General features: G+C 44.2%; 1 protein-coding gene across 5 annotated transcripts in view; it reads left to right on the top strand.

Annotated features, from left to right (window-relative positions):
• Positions 1 to 19,411, top strand: part of LOC147701314 (putative methyltransferase DDB_G0268948) — a 246,938-nt gene that overhangs the window by 23,739 nt on the left and 203,788 nt on the right. The window contains exons 2-3 of one of the 5 annotated variants that reach the window (XM_086930033.1): positions 6,928 to 7,039; positions 11,128 to 11,281. The exons of 2 other annotated variants lie outside the window; for them this stretch is intronic. The gene's annotated coding sequence lies outside the window, so the exon portion shown is untranslated. The remainder of the gene's footprint in view (positions 1 to 6,927; positions 7,040 to 11,127; positions 11,282 to 19,411) is intronic. 2 more of the 5 variants (XM_086930034.1, XM_086930035.1) reach the window with 2 other exon arrangements.

The raw sequence follows: 19,411 nt of genomic DNA, 5'->3' as shown, positions 1-19,411 counted from the left end.
ATAGTTTTTAAATGGTGATTTTGATGTGAAGTATGTAGACAGGGGTAGTATCTACATGTAACCTCCTGTCTTACTTTACATATAACCAGAGCGGGGCTTCCTTCTCCAAGCAATCAGCCTGGTGAGGTGAGGTTTTTCTCCCACACAAAGCTGGGTAAGTGCAAACCAGTTAAAAATTAAAAAATCAATGAATTTTTATCTAACATTAAACCACGATTTGGGTGCTACAGAGGGAGGGCATAGTATCATGGCACGACCAAATCAATGATTGCTTATGCTGCGATGTGTAAAAATCCCTTCTAAAGTTTGACCCTGTTGTTATTATTTTCTAGGAAAGAAGAGGTAGTTCTTACCTACAAACACGTACACCACGTGTCCGGTAGGGTGGCAACTGCCACAGACTTACCTTAAGTTATCTGTTCTTCAATTACACGTTTTGTGCACTAGTAGTGTTTTTTCCTGCAGTAGCCTTTGTTTACATCGAGGTCCTGAAGAAAGCCGGGTCAATTGACCAGTACGGCTGAAACATGTCGACCACATTTGCTTTAGCCAGGAGATAGTCAGTATAGTTTTTGTACTATCAGGTTATTTTAATATGACACTTGGACAATCTTGAATAAACATATTTTTTGCCAAGTAGCCATTTTTAACTTCTCACACACTTCAGCACTGCACTTCACTCGAGTCCACTTGGTTTGAACATCCACCTTGGTGGGATTGTACAGGAGCATGGGGACAGGTACCGAGCAAGGCCTAGTAGCTCAGGGCTGTGGTCCTAGACCTAGTTCTCCTTGAGCTCCACATGACGATTCTCCGCCAGTAAGGGTGGGCCGATGGACTCTTTCCTCTAGCCAGGTGATGGGCAAACTTTTCTTTATTTGCGTCCCTACACCGTAGCAGCATCTAGCATTTCTTGTTCCCTCAGAACTGACTGAGCATCTTCAATTAGTTGTTTATACTGTGATTGGGGAGCGGAGGTGTTTTCAGCCATTAATCAATTCCCCCTAGACCCTTCCTTACGTCGTTATTTCTTGTTAATGGAGATACACCATTTCTTACCAGTGCAATGGTGTTATGCATGGATTTTGGCCATTGCAGCACTTTATACCCATTTCCAATTGCCCAAGACTGGATTGACACCACTTGACAGGGCAAGACTCAAAGGCGGCAGAGTCCATGTGTTGTTGCGGAATGGCTGGAAGTGTTTGTTGTCACTGCAACTTCAAAACAGGAGGCACGCCGACAAGCCCTTTGAGTCACTCTGTGTTCTGGGGTCAAGTGATGTGGGTTCAGGCCTTTTCACCCAGGCAAGGAGGGACGCAGCCAACAGGTTAGCACAGCAAGAAAGCAGGTCTTCCAGAGCACCAGTACAGAACAGTGGCAGGCCTTGTAGCAGGACAGCAGTACTTCTTCCTGGCAGAGCATCCACAGGACCAGAAGTGTACTGAGTTGCTGTCAGAACTCTAGTTCTCAAACCCAGTGGTGCCTCTGAAGTGGGAGAGACTTCCATAGAGGGGCTTTGAAGTGTGAATAGGTCATCCCTTCATGCTGTGGATTCAGACTCAATACAGGGGGTCATTCAGTCCTGTGTGTGGGGACAGTACACAGCCTATTAAGGTGTAAGTGTGAGGCTATGACCAGCTCGTCCCTCCCTCTCATTCTGCCCAGGCTGGCCCATTAGGATGAGGATGCCCCATCAATCACACCTAACTGCCTATTTTGTGTGGCTGTCTAGACGGAAAGTCCAGCTGTCACCCACCTCCGACGTGTATTAGAGACAGGATGCAGGCTGACAGGGCTACAAGCAGAAAAATGCAAACTATCCGAAAGTGACATTTTCAAAATTGTAAAAATAAATCGATCCAATCAGGAATCAAAGGTTATTAAATGTAACACATAATCCCCAGTATTATCTTTTGAAGGGGTATTCTTCATAGTAGTGACAAATGAATTAGAGAGTTTTTTTTACTACCAGCAGATGTAAAGCACACAATTATATGTACTGGATTTAATTTGCACAGCACCCTGCCCTATGGGCTACCTAGGGCCTACCTTAGGACATATGTAATAAAAATGGATATTAAGGCTTAGTAAGGGATTTTAAATGCCACATTGGCATTCAAGCTGCAATGGAAGACAAGGGGCATGTTTTAAGGTGCAACTTAAGTGGGTGGGACAGGCAGTGCTGCTGACCCACTAGTAACATTTAATTTACAGGTATTGCACAAATGTGGTGTAATTTACTAGTAAATTAAATATGCCAATTAGATATGTACCAATCAAGCCATTTTTTACGGAGAGTGCACAAGTCCTTAGCAAAGGTTAGCAGTTGTAAAGTGAGAAGAGGTGGAAGGTCAACTAAAACAAAGTCAGCAAAACTAGAGGAAAGCAGGCCAACCTTTTGGGAGAAGACCAATGTGAGGCTGTCAGGTATAACAGTCATTATTATCAAAAGGTAGCCAAGGGTAAATCTGTGTGTTCTCCTATAATATTAGATCTACACTATAGCATCAAGGAGGCCTGCTCACAGCATTGATGTTTAGAACTGGGATTTACGTGCATTGGAACATAGCTATAACACAATGCAAATTTGTGCTATGCACATTTTTTGTGCTATTTTGCATCATTAGGATATAGAATGGGTTATCCAGAGGCAATCTCATGCAATCTTCCATAAGTTTAATACATACCCTTATCTACGAAATAAATGGATAGGGCTTTATGCCCCAAATGTACACCTCTTCAAGTCAGGCGTAATATTGGAGAAAGGTTTTCTTTTCTCTAACTGTTTACATATCTGCATGTGTGTTGTAATGTTAAACACACATACAAACATTTAACATGTATCTAGAAATAGTATTTTGCACTGGAAGAGTACCCTTATTGTACAAAATCTCTGTTAAACATCACACACCCTCCCATTACCGTACAATTCTTTTGTGTGTGATGCAAGTCTGCCTAAAGTGCTCCAGGTCCCGGGAGAGAAACAGTGCTCCTCTCTCCATTTGACTGAACACAGTAATTCTGGCCTGCAGTTAAACCCAATTCTCAATTTATGCGCAAATACATCAAATGGTTTCACTAATAGTTGCAAGCTTTAGACAATTCCTCTTATAATGCCTCTGAGACCCCAACATCTCTTTCATCTTTTTGTTATATTGTTCTGCGTCACAATTCACAATGCTCTCCCCTTAACACAGGGTTTGATGGTGACCTTGTTGTTATATTTAAGTTCTTTCAGTGCCGCTTTCACTTCTTTGGACATGTGGAACGGTGGTCTGGGGATGAAGCCAGTAGCTTGTTGGAACTTTAATATAAGTGATTTCTCGAAAATCTCCACTTCCGGTCCCAATTGGTCTAAACTGGGGATGAAATCTAATGGTGGTTTAAGTCCTTATAAGTTGTGGTCAATGTTGGTTTCTCTCATCAAGAAGACCTTTTTCAGTCTTATTCTCCGAAATAATAAGAACAATTCTTTAGTAAGTTCAAACTTATTTATAGTGGTAGTGGGGACAAACGACAGGCCTTTAGTGAGGAGAGCCTTGGTGTTGGTATCAATAGTTTCAGATGATACGTTGAATACCATGATGGTATTTAGGTTCTGCAATACTGCTGACTTTTGGTTTGAAGATATTTCTGGGGTTGCTTCTGTTCCTGGTAATATTCTCCTTGTCAGCAGCTGTTCCTGGAGGAAGTGCTGTGGGGTGGTGAGGCGGGGTGGGGGAGGGGCAGGGTAGGATGTAGTAAACCATGGAAAACAGCAGAATGGAGGTAAGTACAGAAATAAATAAACAAAACAACTTACATTGCACACACTGCATCGCCACTTCTCCAGAAATTGTCTTATTTCTATGAATAAACCTGGTATGTTTCTCACCTGTAAACTGATGGGGATGGTGCCTGCCTTCAAATAGTCTAACATAAAGTGGGCATGGGATTCTGTTCTCTCAGATTTGAGATGAAGATTTTGCCAGACTATTAGGCCAGATATCTGTGGCAAATAGACCTTTCAACCTCTCCTTAGGCCTCAATAAGGAATGGATTAAATTATTCAATCTGAAAAAGAAATTGAAGAGAATGTATTCTCATGCTAACTGTATGTTAGAATATTTGCAAACTGCACCTCAACTTTGTCTGCTGTGAGTCCTGCTCTGCCAAGTATGGCCAGTTCAGCCCTGGGTCCTTGGAAGTGAATTAAAAGTGCTGTATCTGTGAAAATAAAAGCATTGGCAAGGTTTCTCTGATCAGAACTAGTGCATTACCCTCAATGCCGAAGCATTGCAGCTGCTGCATGGACAGTGGACTCTGCATCACCCACAGTGAAATGCATCTCCTGCTGTTTCTGACGCATCTCTAGCTGTGTGTTGCTCAGCACCGAACAAATGCTTCACACTGTTCACATCCCCTTCAGCCGAGCGTCCCGATGTCACAATGCCCTGGTGTCCTTCCCATCTTGATTCTTGATGTACCCTTAACGGTATGCAGCTCGGAGTCAACATATCGCTTACATCTACGAGATCGACAATGATACATCAACTCCTGTATAGCCCCGGTTGGCGTTATTTGTTTGTAAGCACTACAAAGCAGTATTTTCTGTAAAAATTCACATGTTGATTTTTACTTATTGGATTCTTTTCATTTTCGTCTTGTTTTACCCATAATAATGTTATTTTTCGAAACAGGTGTGGAGTCGTTTTGTGGTGTTTTCACTGTGCTATTGTTTGAAGTGTTGCACAAATAATTTACACAGCCCCTCTTAAGTTAGGGTAGATAAACATATTTGGAAAACCAGGTGTAGAAATAGCAAAGGGCGCTCTGCACACAGGAGAAGTAATAGTAATGTTGGTGCTACTAGGCAAGAAGCGGTTGGTTACCAATTAAACCCTAATTAACACTTCTAAGAGGAGAACAAACTAAACAACAACGGGGCATATTATCAAGGGGGTTTATCTCTGCTTTTTTGGCTTTAAAAGCCAAGAAAGCGGAGATAAAATTATCTCCCTTTTACCTAGCTGTCGCTAACACCAGTTAGCTACAGCTAGTAGGAGATAGCGACCATCTTGGGCCCCAGTTTGCATGTCAGTGATATTTATCACTAATGACATGCAAAGCGGGCGTGCCAAGATATTAGCGACTGGAAACAGTCGCTAACATTGCTATCTCCTATTACCAACTTTTGGAGATATTTTATTTTATTTATTTAATTTATATGGCGCGTTATAACCACCGGGGTCTCTAAGCGCTGTTTGTCCAGATTTGCATAGTGAAGTATTGCATTCCCTTGATACCTCCTGTACACCTAAGATCGGCTCCATGCTTGTTTAAACAGTACCGTTTTTAGTTTTTTTCTGAAGGACAGTAAGTTGCTGTCCTTCCTGAGTTCTGGAGTCAGTTTGTTCCATAAGGCTGGGAGTGTGTTTGAGAACGCGCGACCCCCCACCGTGGTCAATTTGAAACGGGGTTGGGATAGAAGAGTGGCATCCGACGAACGCAAAGTCCTACCTGGTGTGTAAGGGGATAGTCGGGATTTCAGATATTTCGGCGCTTTACCATACAAGGCCTTGTGAACAATGCACAACCCTTTAAAGACAATCCTCTGACGAATTGGGAGCCAATGTAACTCCTGCATCAGAGGAGAAGAATGGGCAGTCCTGGGTTTTTTGTAAATCAGCCTAGCTGCATCGTTCATAACCCCCTGTAGTTTGTCCAGCAACCGCTGGGGCAAACCTATGTATAGGGAGTTCCCGTAGTCCAACCTAGCCAAAATTGTGGCTGAGACCACGTGTCTCAAGGTCGAGAATGAAAGTAAGGCAGAGATCTTCCTTAATTGTCTTAGAAGGCCTATACAAGTTCCCACCACCGTGTAACTTGTTTTTCCATGGATAGTTTGTCATCCACATATAGGCCTAGGCTTTTTACTGCGGACGCTGGTTTCGGTGGTAAACCCAGCTCCATTGGCCAAAATTTCTCACTCCAGGGGTTGCCCGAGATGGAGATGGGCAGCACTTCCGTCTTATCCGGGTTGCGCGAATATCTCCAAAAGCTAACACCTGCCCTGAGCAGTTCTTAGCCATGTTATCCAATGGGAGTTGGATAACATGGCTAAGAGCATTAGCTCGATAATGCATGAATATCGCTGAATTTTCAGCGATAATCATGCATTGCGGCCGATTTTTATCGCATTTGCGATAAACCTTGGTAATACCAAGGTTTATTTGCGATAAAAATCACCGCAGCTCAGCGGTAAATTTTTGTCTCTAACCAAGCAATAGCGATAATTATCGCTATTGCTTGGTAATATGCCCCAACATGTCTTTTAGAGTACACTTATAGTAATTCAATGCCAATATTAATCTTAAAGTCATAAGTATTCTTTTATTCCACTCTTAATCCATAAACACCATTTAGGTCATGTGGAATTCCGTTCGTTCACAAGCAATGTTTAATCCAAATTCTTAATTTAGCCAATGTTCCATATGATACAATCTATGTGATCGGTGTAGGTTCCTTCAATAATACAGCTTGATAAAACCAACACATGTTTCATTGTATGGTAATGAGTACCTCAACTTCTTCAGGGCTGTGGTGAAATTGGTAACTATATCCGTTTAATTTGTATTTCAAATGTGTCCGATATGGTTTGTTGCAAGATGTAATAATGATCTACAGTATAAAAATGTATTGCAATGGTCCATGCCACAGAATACTCTCAGGGTTCAACACACTACTTTCTTTTCTGTACATTGTTGCCTCAACTATTAACTTGGACCATTGATACAGGTGGATTTACTCGGTGGGTCCTTAGCGAATAATTAAAGGTCATTGCCTCTCTTATATATTGAATTTGCTATTCAAATTTTTGTGGAGTGTGGTTGCCAGTTTTGGGGTTTTTAATCCTTACTTATTTTAGATTTCTTTTTATTTTAGTACGGCTCAAGTGCCAGTGTTGATGATAAGTGCCAGTGCTGAGCACCGGAAACCACAAACTCAAATTAAGCACTGGTCCTGACAGAGTGAGGCCTTCTTTGTGTGGAGACTAGTATGTACTACACATCATTATCTTACTACACATACATGTTGTGATTCTGTCAAAATGTATACTTAAGTAATATGTTACCTATAGCCTTGTACACCAACAACATACACACACTATTATATGTACACCCACAATCACCACAAGCACAACACCCACACCACCCACCACCACAAAAATATTTTTTATGTGTCAATACAGGTGTGTTCATTTTACCACAATAAGTTGTAAGATGAACACTTATGCATGACACGTTATAATATTGCACGTGAGAGCAATGTAAAAATACATGAGGCAATAGCCTTGATAGGGAGACAAGTTACAAAGAAACCTATCTTAGATTCCGGCGACAACAGGGTTGCTGAGCAACATGGTGAGGGAGCAGCAGCACAGGAAGGACCGGGACAATGGGGTATAAGATAGAAATGGGAGTGGGAACACGAGAAAAAGCAAATTTTCACCTCTTTTTCTTCACTTCCGCCAACCTGGGCTTTGAGGTTTTCCTGCCACAGTTGCCTTGATGGAAAGGCAGATTGGAATCAGCTTGGCGTTATTCTTGCCAGGACTTCCTCTGACAGCCGCTCATTCCTCTGCCACGGTTGAAGCTGGAGCAAGATCTTGGCAAAGGTGGCAGCACTCTGGGGAGTAGAGCAAATTGTAATCAAAATCTGTAGTTCAATAGTTGTCAATCCTGACACATATTTACACATTTAGTTCAAACAGAAATAGATAACAAAAGACATATCCCACAAGCATGACACCTTAAAAAGTAAAATATAATACAAGGGATATATTTGTTTCAATACATTTACAAGTTGATGTAAAACAGCCCACCACATTCATCTACTTAAGTAGTAATGTTAAAAGGCAGAGGCATATTTAAGCCACAACATAGAGTTAATGATTGAGCAATGCATCCGACGCTGAAATAAGTCAAGTAGTAGCATCGCTCTATTAAGAATTATGATATTACTTGCTGTAATGCGATTCCATGATCACAATAACCTATCCAAATGTAATTATAGAATAAATCCTCAACTGTCATAAGTTGATTTTTTGTCTAAAAGGTGGCCTGCTCCCAGCACCTACGGGACTTCTGTGTTGCAAACTAATGTACATGTTGGAAGTATTTAGTATTTTTATGTCATATAGGTAAGCATAGCTTCGGGGCTTGTTTCTTTAAGGAATATAACATAAATACTAGTACCTTGGGGAACATGTTCTATGTCCTTGCATCATTTAAATTAAGATAGTGCTAACCCATTCTTCCAGAGGGTTATAGGACATTGTCTACCATGTTTCAATGCATTATCAACTTCCTTAACCTCTTATTCAGGTTCAATTGCAAAACCAGCTAAGCCACAGTTGCGCACTACTCATTTAAGGATTTAGCCCATGATCTAATTATTTGCCCTCTGCCCCTGCATGGTCTAGTGGTTGTCAGTCACTTAACACATTTAATTACAATCTGTTTCATTCACTGAATGATGCTTAATGAGAAGATCAGTGTGCAATAGTCAAAGTATTCGGTTCTATTGGCCTGAGTCTGAGAGCACCTGGAGGCTAGGGTGTCTGCCTCACTTCCTGTCATCAGTGGCACTGTTCCCAGGCATCAACTTTTAACCTACAAATCATTGCAGTGTAACCTACAAAGGATTAATACTGCATGTTAGTTGTATTGCTTTATTGTAAGGAAACCAGGAAAACACCCAAGGACCAGGATTAAAACTAGTGCTAGTGCTGACATGGAGTGAGGTGTTCACATTACAGAGAGGAGTCTTCAAGATTAAGACAAAATTAGTGCAGGAAGATGGCAATTTTCCAGCTGCACCACCCAGGAGGGAATCCTCTCCCTGTCGTCCTCAAAGTGATGGGAGATCATTTGTCCGTTCAAAAAATGTGAACATTGTCCTCTCCCAATCTTAGCCACCGTCTGATTTACTACTGTGACCTGACCTGACCTGATCACACGCGTGCAGTTAGGACAAATTTGCCCCAAAACGAAGGTAGGACTTTTACAACTTTTTCGAACGTCCTAGCATTTCAGAGGCATAACGAGCAATTCCTCAGAGGTCCCTTTGCTTTCTCCAGATTACATAGATCTGCACAATGAACAACTGACACGGGCCGGCACCCCTCCTTTTTAGCCGCAATCTTTGCGCACCGTTGAGGTATGTTTCGGTCTGACAAAGTGTACAAGTGTAGCACAATAAGAGACAGTGGAGCATCGTTTCTAACTGAGATCTTTTACGCTATTTGTTCACAGTGAGTGATCCGAACCTCTCACCATTAAGGTACCTTTATTTTTAAAGTGGTTGAGTCTGAGCGAGGAGTTTATGTAAGTTAGCCCCTTCATGTGGTTGGGTTCGAAACGCGTCGACGTTCTTACCTCCAAGATACCAAATAATTAGGGCTTGCTAGGAATCAACTCATCACACTTGTAAATTGCTGATCTGTCCCCGTGTCATTCCTAGCCATAGCACTTTGTGTTAAATCTATTGTGTATCTTGTGTAGGTGGTAACAAGTAGGCTACTATTTCAATCTGTCAGTCCACTTGTTCAGTCTATATCCAGGACTGGTGCCTCAACGATTGATTGACCTGAGGCCTATCACAGTTGTCCATGTTAATTATTTGTGACAATTTTCTTGTTTGAGTACTTTGTTTGATATGTTCTTTTCAGTTTACTGCATGTATTTCTGTATCTCCGTAAATGTTGTGTTGTATTTTTTGATGTCAAAAATTCTTAAAAATATAGTACCTTGGGGAACATGTTCTATGTCCTTGCATCAGTTAAATTAAGATAATGCTATCCCATTCTTCCAGAGGGTTTTAGGACATTGTCTACCATGTTTCAGTGCATTATCCACTTCCTTACCTTCTTATTCAGGTTCAATTGCAAAACCAGCTAAGCCACAGTTGCGCAATACTCATTTAAGGATTTAGCCCATGATCTAATTATTTGTAATGTAATGTAATGTAATGTAATGTAATGTATGTAATGTAAATGTAATGTAATGTAATGTATAGGCATTTATATAGCGCACTACTTACCCGGAGGGTCCCAAGGCGCTTCGACCGCTGCGAAACCCTTCCTGGCTTCCCTGAGAGATGGTCCCTTAATAGGTATCTCCAGGGTGAGACCAGGCATCCCCGGCGGTCTGGTGGGGCTGTTAGTGAAGATGAGGCAAGCTAATGCCCAGAGTTGCCGAGTGTGATCGCTGATCAGAGTGGGCACCGAGGCGAGAGAATTATCGAGTCCGCTGACCCTGGTCCAGAAACCTGCCGCGTCGGGAATCGAACCCTGGTCCCAGGCCGTCCTCTGCTCTCGGGTCTGCCGCCTCTAACCAGTGAGCCACACTGCATGGTCTAGTGATTGTCAGTCACTTAACACATTTAATTACAATCTGTTTCATTCACTGAATGATGCTTAATGAGAATATCAGTGTGCAATAGTCAAAGTATTCGGTTCCATTGGCCTGAGTCTGAGAGCACCTGGAGGCTAGGGTGTCTGCCTCACTACCTGTCATCAGTGGCACTGTTCCCAGGCATCAACTTTTAACCTACAAATCATTGCAGTGTAACCTACAAAGGATTAATACTGCATGTTAGTTGTATTGCTTTATTGTAAAGAAACCAGGAAAACACCCAAGGACCAGGATTAAAGCTAGTGCTAGTGCTGACATGGAGTGAGGTGTTCACATTGCAGAGAGGAGTCTTCAAGATTAAGACAAAATTAGTGCAGGAAGATGGCAATTTTCCAGCTGCACCACCCAGGAGGGAATCCTCTCCCTCTCGTTCTCAAAGTGATGGGAGATCATTTGTCCGTTCAAAAAATGTGAACATTGTCCTCTCCCAATCTTAGCCACCGTCTGATTTACTGCTGTGACCTGACCTGACCTGATGTGTGTTTTCTGTATATATGATTTCTTAATGCCGAAAGGGCTCAAACTGTTTTGTGCAAGCCATTGCGGTATTAATGTAACATTAGTTTCCCACAACCTGTTGCATAACTCTCTAAACAAGCACTAGCCTGTGTAACCACTTATGCCTTTATGGTTGTCATGAGAACCACATCTATTGCCTTTATTACAGACCCTATTTGCACCATCCCAGACTCAGAGCTTCCCTTCAGACAGACTCTAGCGCTTTGCACGCGGGGAGCCCTTGAGCACTAAGGAGCTACTTGCATTAACGTCCACCTTTGCAACTGCTGCTAGTCAAGCAGGAAGACAAACCCACTGCAACAGTAAGTTGTACTTTTCTCATTTGTATCTTGCTCTACAAGTATCAATGGTGCAGCTGTTTTTAAACTGTTTAGATCTGTGGATCAAGGCTAAAAGAGTGTTGGCATGGACCGGGTGAAATCAGAGCAAACCTAATTTTACAGTAGAAGCCATGCAGCCTCCTTCCCTTAGCCAAAAGATGTTACCAGGGACCCCACATCTGGGGCCTTATATATTTCAATGGTGAGGGGGCATGGAGCACCTCTCCTGGAGCCATTGAAAGGCCCCAGGCACTCCATTACCCGGGGCAGAAATATGTTTATAGGGAGGGGATTTGCGGCCCCCTCCCTAGCCATTGGCAGGCCCCTGAGACAAAATCACAAGCTCCAGGAGAGCATTTGGTTGAGCTTCACATGTACCAAGTGACAATTTCAAAGAAAAGAGGGGGCAATTAGCAATTATGTATTACCTATTTATAGGGGTATTTAAAATGTTTTAACACTCACTCAGGTGATGTTTTTCCCCTGCACTTCACTGACATTTAGCACCCTTCTTGCCATTCAAAGATGTCTTCTGAAGCAGTTTCTCCACTTCTTTTGGGTCAGTCATGACATGAGGCATGCCATTGTGTTCAAAACTAAGGGGTCGATTAGGATGGCGGACGGACTTGCGTCCGTCCGCCACCCCTGAGTAGGAGGGACCGTCCGCATGGGCAGCGGCGGTCCCTCCATGGCAATTAGGATGTGACCGCCACCCTGGCGGTCACATCCTGTATGTTTTACATTGCGGCGGGTGCTGCTTGAAGCAGCACCCGCCTCAATGTAAAAAATGAAAGCAGTGCATTTGCATGCACAAAGCGGCAGGCACCGCGCGGTGCCTGCCGCTTCGTGCACGCAACGGCGGGGGGTACCATAGGTACCCCCCATGTGCACCCCCCACACAACCTTCACCCAGGGGGCCCACAACGGGCCCCCAAAGTTAATGTCCGTATGCTTTTCCACGGCGGAAAAGCCGCCGTGGAAAAGCATTACTTTCCCTACATCCTAATATGGCTGGCGGTGTCTGATAGACACCGCCAGCCATGTTAGTGCTTTTCCGCCGTGGTCGCCTTCCGACCGCGGCGGAAAAGTGGAGGACAGATTGTGAGACCCACCAGCCATCCTAATTTGGCGGTGGGTCTTTCAGGCCTCCTCGGCGGATTCCCCGCATACTCTGGGCCGGCGGTGGCTTCCGCCGGCCCGGAGTATGCGGGGAATCTGCCATCATAATGACCCCCATAGTCTGGTCGGTAATAGCAGTATATAGCGTATATCCATGACTCTCACTGTTTTCTTGATTGGAGTGAATTTGCAACGCACTTCTTAAACTGATAGTATGAAATCAGAGGAGAAGGAGAGATCAGAGCCTCAATGTTGGATGTTCTTCTTGTTTCAGACCATATTCAGAATTTTTTCCGGTTCTGTAATTAAAGATGTTTAGCAATGAAGAGGGAAAATGGAGCACCAGGAATGAATCCAAGTCACAACATTTGGTGAGCTTGCTCAATTGTAAATGTCGAGGATTGGTTGTCCTCGCCAAAGATGCCCCACATCAGTTGGCGTGTCTGGTGTTTCTCCAGGTGGTTCATATGACTGAGTCATATTGCGAGGGAATCAATCCTAGAGTCTATCAGAAGTTTTCTTAATGCAGCCGTCCCCCATGGAACATGTAAATGTAAATTGATACTTGTATAGCGCACTACTCACCCTCAAGGGTCTCAAGGCGCTTGTACGAATACCGTGGTGGAACCCATCCTGGCTTTCCCTGTGAGGCGTCTACTCCTGGGCACCCCCAAGGTGGAGGCCAGGCATCCTTAGCATTGTGGGGGCCGTTGTGGAGATTAAGCAAGCTATTGCCCAGAGTTGCAGAGTGGGACTCCATGATTGGAATAAGCACTGAGGCGAGAATTATCAGGTCCGTGGAATTTTGAGACCAAGACCCGCCGAGGCGGGGAATTGAACCCTGGTCCCGGGCTAGACCTCTGCATCAAGGTCTGCCGCTCTAATCAGACCCATAACCTCATTTTGAAAGTGGAGTGACTCATATTGGAGCTCCATGGCTTGAGTACCCTTGTGCTCCTCAATATGTGACGAGTATGCTTAATGTCTGGTGTTCCCTTCTCTGTGGATGAGTACCAGAAATAACTCGCCTACTGACCACGGAAATGCTGAGCTGGAATAACTATTGCTGTCAGCCAATAGACTTTTATATCCTCATACAGTTATTAAAGGAAGTAGAAAACAGGGCAGCTTCATTCTAGCAAATATTGTACATATACCCCCTAGACCTCAGAGACGATAACTAGTAACTTGAAAGACAGAAGACACCTAAAAACATTAATTACAAAGGATTATAAGTTGCTACAGATATTAAGGGCACGCTAAGTATTTATACATGTAATACTCTAACGTTATATGCTTTCAAGCGTACTCAAAGAAATGAACAAGCCTACAACAGACATAAGTAGGCACTGTTCGGAAACACAGAGCATGTGCAGCATGCAGGTGAAATACCTCTTTCATCAAGCAGCACAGATACAACTTTCTCAAGAAACAAATTTCAGAAAGGTGAACATTTAGCAAAATGACAGTGTTAGAATTGGGGGTCTCTAGTTGGCGTAGGTAGGTACTTGTGATAAATAGGGACCCTCTCCTCTTGTCAGAGTAAGGGGGGTATTACACTCCTAAAATGACCCCTGCTCACCCCCGTTGTTGCTTGGGATGAGCAGCAAGGCTTAATTTCAGAGGAGTTGTAAGTTAAGCATTTGTGACCACATACAGTAATCCAGTGACAACACTACAAATGGACAATACACAAGGTTTTATATCAAAAATAAGTTGAAAATAACTCAGAGTCTAGCAAATCCAGCGGACCGCGTCAGTATGGGCCGACTCAAATATCAACAGGCTCAGTCACAGTACCTTTTACTTGAGGCGGCCGGCACGGATGTGCGAGCCGGTTCCGTTGTTCATTGCGGTGCAGAAAGGAAGCGGTGCAGGACGCGTTGTCCCTCGATGCGGTGTAGGCAGCGGCCCGTTGACAGAGTTGGTGGATCCAAGGCTTGCGTTGCAGGGCGAGACAGTGCTTCAATGCGGTGCTTCGATGTGGTGCTTGCAGCTTGCAGTGTGGCAACAGAGCCGGAGTTCGGGAGCTGGCGTCGATTAGTCTGGACAGCGATGCGAGTCGGGCAGTGCGTCGCAAAGCTTTCGAGGCAGTGCCCAACGGTGCAGTCACAGGACTCGGAGTCAGCATCAGGGACCTCTTCGGTCAGACCAGTATGAGTCGGTGTAGCGAGGCATTGCACGTCGTGATGTCCACCAGTCGCGTTGCAGGCTAGGGCTTGGTCTTGGCATCAGGACGCAGTCCGTGAGCGCAGAGCTTGTGTTGTTCGAGGTGGACATTGCTTGATGCGGTCCCTACAGGACATCAAGAGAGTCAGTCACAGCTCCCTGCCTCTGTAGCCACTGAAACAGCGTTTCCAGCAGCACTTCACAAAGGCTGGTGAAGTCCACTGGTGCAGGGACTTTCTTCAGGGGCAAGCTCTCTTCCACGCCCTTGGAAATCTTTGCACAAGTTGAAAGAAAAGTCCACAAACTTCTTTCTCCTCTCTTTGACAGACAGGCAACAACTGAAGGCCAATCCCTCAAGCAGCACTTTAGCTTGGGAATAGTCTCTCCTCAGTTTCTTCCAGTTCCTTCCCCTCAGCAGCGGTTTTGTCCTGTAAATCCAGAAGTGATCTAGTTTCTTGGATTCAGGGTCCCAATACTTATACCCCAAAATCATTTGTTATCTGAGGGGAGAGGGGCCTGTGCCCAGTTCAAGCCAGTTCTGCAGCACTCTGTTTACCAGACTTCTCCTTTCCTTTCACAGCGCAGGGCAGGCACATCAGAAGCCCCACAGGAGGTGGAGCCAGCATTGTGGAAAGCAAGTACAGTCCTGGATCACTTTGTTGACAGTCTTCCTTCTCTTCTTTCAGTGTGCAGGGCAGAGACATCAGACTCTCCGCAGGGGGTGGAGCCGGCATTGTAGAAGGAAGGCTCAGCTCTATTCAGGTCCAAGGTGCAACTACTCCTTCACGTCTAGATACAGATCTCCCTATTCACCACTGGCTGCCCCAGCCTCTCTCTTGGAATCCCCCAGCCCTGTCACTCACAAAATCAGACAAAGGAATACACAATCTCGCAGAGGCAGGCTCAAATGCTTAGGCAAGCAAATACCCAAATACCCTTTCTGGCCTATGGAGAAAAGGTAGCCTTGCAATAGTGAAAACAAAAATTGCTGTAATTCACTATTAGGACATGCCACACACATCAGGGCTTGACCTACCTTATACTTACAATGCACCCTGCCCTTGGGCCTACCATAGGGGTGACTAATATGAAGTCAAGGGAAGGTTTAGGGACTGGAAAGTGGGTGCACTTGCCCAGTCAGCATGACAGTACCAGATTGCACGCAGGTTCTGCAAAGGCAGACCTTAGATACATTTTACCAGGCCGCTTATGTGGGTGGCACATCCAGTGCTGCAAGCCCACTAGCAGCATTTGGATTTACACGTCCTGGGCACACTCAGTACACTGTACTAGGGTCTGACAAGTAAACCAAATATCCAATCAGGGAACCACTAATCAATACATCAATTTACAGTAGGGAGCACTCGCACTGTGGCACTGGACAACAGTATGTATGTATGTATGTATTGCGACTTATATAGCGCACATATCACCCGAAGGCATCAAGGCGCTTGCCTTGGGAACCCGTCCTGGCTTTTCCCTGTGAGATAACCCCTACTGGGCATCCCCAAGGTGAAAGCCAGGCATCCCGCAGCGGGTGGGCCGCCGTAGTGGAGATTAAGCAAGCTATTGCCCAGAGTTGCAGCGTGGGACCCCATGATTAGAGTAGGCAACGAGGCAAGAATTATCGCGTCCGTGGACATTTTTGGGCTCAGGACCCTGCCGCGTCGGGAATTGAACCCTGGTCCCGGGCCAGACCTCTGCATCAGGGTCTTCCGCTCTAATCAGTGAGCCACACTCCTCCAGTGGCATAGTGCCCAAAGCATCTAACACCAGCATAAACAGCTGAGGCAACAGCAAAAATGGTGCCAGGTCTAACAGACAGCGACACACCCTTAAGGGTCTACTGAGGGAAACAGTGGGTGCGGGACACCTGAGGCCATAAACCATTTTGACACACAGATGTTTATTACAGAAAACTGCAATGTGCCAACAAGACTTGGCAGTGACTGGATTGTGATCCTGAAGGGGGGTGCAGGAAACATGCAGTTCACAACCTAAAAGAAACAGAATAGAACAATAAGTCTAGCATGCTGAGCCGAAGCCCAGGGTTGGGGAGCCTGTGCCAAGGGAGAGAAAAATGACTTACCTTCACACTTCAGTCATGGAATTTTGTGGCAGCAGCCCTACTAAGAAAGGAAAATAAACTTAGATAAACAGCAAGATAAACTTAAGGAACAAGCCTAAAAAGAGAAAAAATAGCTAGAAATAAAACTGAAATTGATTATGGGCCTAATGGAATTCATTAGAGATAGTGAGGAAGGACTGGCTGTTCCTTGGGGTTCAACAACAGAGAAGATAAGAGCACCAATGAGAACTGAGGCATAGTGATAAACGAAGGATGGATTGCTTCATGGAGGAAGTGACAAGCAACCAAAGTTTGATTTTTAATGGTGAAGTGTTTGCAAACGTTTGGGTGGGGAGGCTCTCACAAGGTTAGGAAAGCCTAGTAAGTTGATGGTCATCTTGGGTGTTTACTCGAACATAAGAAGAATATTTAAAGCCATATCCTAGCTCAAATGTTGCTTGTGATCTCAACTTTCAAGGATGCAAAAGTTCCAAAGTGGTACTTCGACTGTATAACAAACCTTTGCACTGAAATAGGTCTCGCATTTACGCAAGATTAAGCTATTGGCATTCTAAATGACATTACATTTTATTTACGTTTCAAAAACCAAAACATAAATAAAAGGCAATGTCATTAACAATGCCAAAAGTTCAAACTCGTGTAAATGGAGACCTGTGGACACCAGTGGCTTCATGGCCAGGGCAAAAGGGAGAGGGGAGAGCGGGCACCCCTGCCTCATCCCTCTAGTTATGTGGAACCCGAGGGAGCATATTCCATTGATAAAAAGTTTGGCTTGTGGCGTTGTGTTCAATAGCTGAATCCAAGGTGAATCCAAGCTAGGAAGGGTGGGGGGGACCCATCCTCACCAGTCCACTGGCCAGATAATCCCACTCAAGTGAATCAAATGCCTTGGTGGCGTCCAAGAGAACCCCCCTGCTGTCTGATCCTGTTCGATGTCCTGCATAAGGGCAAAGAGTGTGCGTAGATTATGCGATGCTATATAACAGAACCACATGTCTGAGGGTGAAAAAAGTCATTGAGCACCCTGAACAACTGTTTGGAAGAGTCATGCACACCTTTTTTTTTATTGCAGATAAAACTCCACCTCTCCATCGTCTGTGCAATTTCCTACAACTTGCCTTCAGCAGGCGTAAGTCATTGGTGAACTGGGGAGCATGGGCCTAGAGGAAGTCTCCCTAGAAATTTTAAATGGTGCAATTTTCTCAAATGTCACCGCTATGGCAATGTGATAGTTGTCAAAGGGCACATTGATGTTATCATAATGGGACCTGGTATTCCATGGCACAGCCCTGGAAAGGTTTTCTGGTGTGATATCATGTTCCGGTTGGACTACAACGCTGCCTTCTTATTTTTAGACTAAAAAGCATTACTTCTCCGTGCTTCTCTACCAGCAGTTATAATGTAAGATTTTATTGGCTTCTAGTCAGCAAGAGAATCATCTTTATATCTTACTGGTCTTGTTCATTAGGCTATCACTGATTCGGGTCCATCCTGCCAGTACTTGCGATTCTTAAATCCACATCTGCCTTTAGTGCTTCTGAACATCCCTAATGCTCACTCTCTTGGATAGATGATTTGTTCATCTGGCACAGTTCACCTGGCAGCATTCCCCTGCTGGCAGCATTATTGACCAAGCCCTAACTTCAATTTTAACAGTTAACAGTCATCGCCCACGCACAGCAAAAAATGCCATTAGAACCATTCAGAGTGATACAATAAATCATATCTGTTTCGGCTAGAAAGTAAGATGTGCAGGAGAGATCAATAGATATTCTGAATGCATTTTCATTTAAGCTGATTCAGAAATGAAACATTGCCTCCTTGATACATGCATGAGAAAGCTGAGGCCAGGTTTTTGTGGTGCCTAGCTGTCTTGTTCATAAATTGCTCACATCCTGTGGAGCTTTAGCCATTGAGGAAGGTGAGGGGCTGGGGAAACAGGAAAGAATGCCATCTCCACCTTTGTGTGGAAACAGAGAATAACAGCTAAAGTCCTAATGGGGATTTGTGTTTTATGAATCACTGGCACAAACCTAGACAAGCATCTATAATGTACTGCTGCGCCTCGGCCTTCAGGGTTGTTATGACTAATGATGTACACATCTATTGCCCTTGCCACAGATCCTGTCTGTCCCAGCCTTACGGCTTTCCTTCAGTCGGATTACATTTCCTTGCCTCGGTGAGCAAGTGAGTATTAAGGAGCTGGCTTTCATCACCCACCACTGCAGCAACTGCTGGTCTAGCATGAAGACATCGACTGCAGCCCTAGATACACTTTTCACCGTTGTTTCCTTCTTCAGAATTACCAAGGGAGCAGGTCTGTTCAAAGCTTTAGGGCAGCCGACATGAGGCTCTGATGAGATGCTTCCCCTCTGTGCACATCAGCACAGAACGTCCACTGAGAAAACTCATACTAAGAATAAATAAGAATTGTACGCCTCAAAGAAATATGAAAACTGTATTTGCTCTCATGAATTTTCAAAATACATAGCAGCATTTAGTAAACCGAATATATTCAAAATATGTTTTCCAATATATAGAAGAAGTAAATTTACAGGAGAACGTCCACAAGGGGGATAGAAAGGAAGAGAGACAATGTGACTTGCAGAGATGAGTTACAGTTATTATAGTGCCCCTGAATCTTTCTTTACTTTGTGGCATTAATGAGACTAACAGATGCCATGGTTGTATATCTTTTCATTTTATTGTTCTTCATCTTATTAAGTACAAATGTT

This window comes from Lissotriton vulgaris, chromosome 7 (genome assembly GCF_964263255.1).
Source record: "Lissotriton vulgaris chromosome 7, aLisVul1.2, whole genome shotgun sequence".
Lineage (NCBI taxonomy): Eukaryota > Metazoa > Chordata > Amphibia > Caudata > Salamandridae > Lissotriton > Lissotriton vulgaris.
The sequence above is the reverse complement of the archived record's forward strand: the minus strand, read 5'-3'. Positions and strand labels throughout refer to the sequence as shown.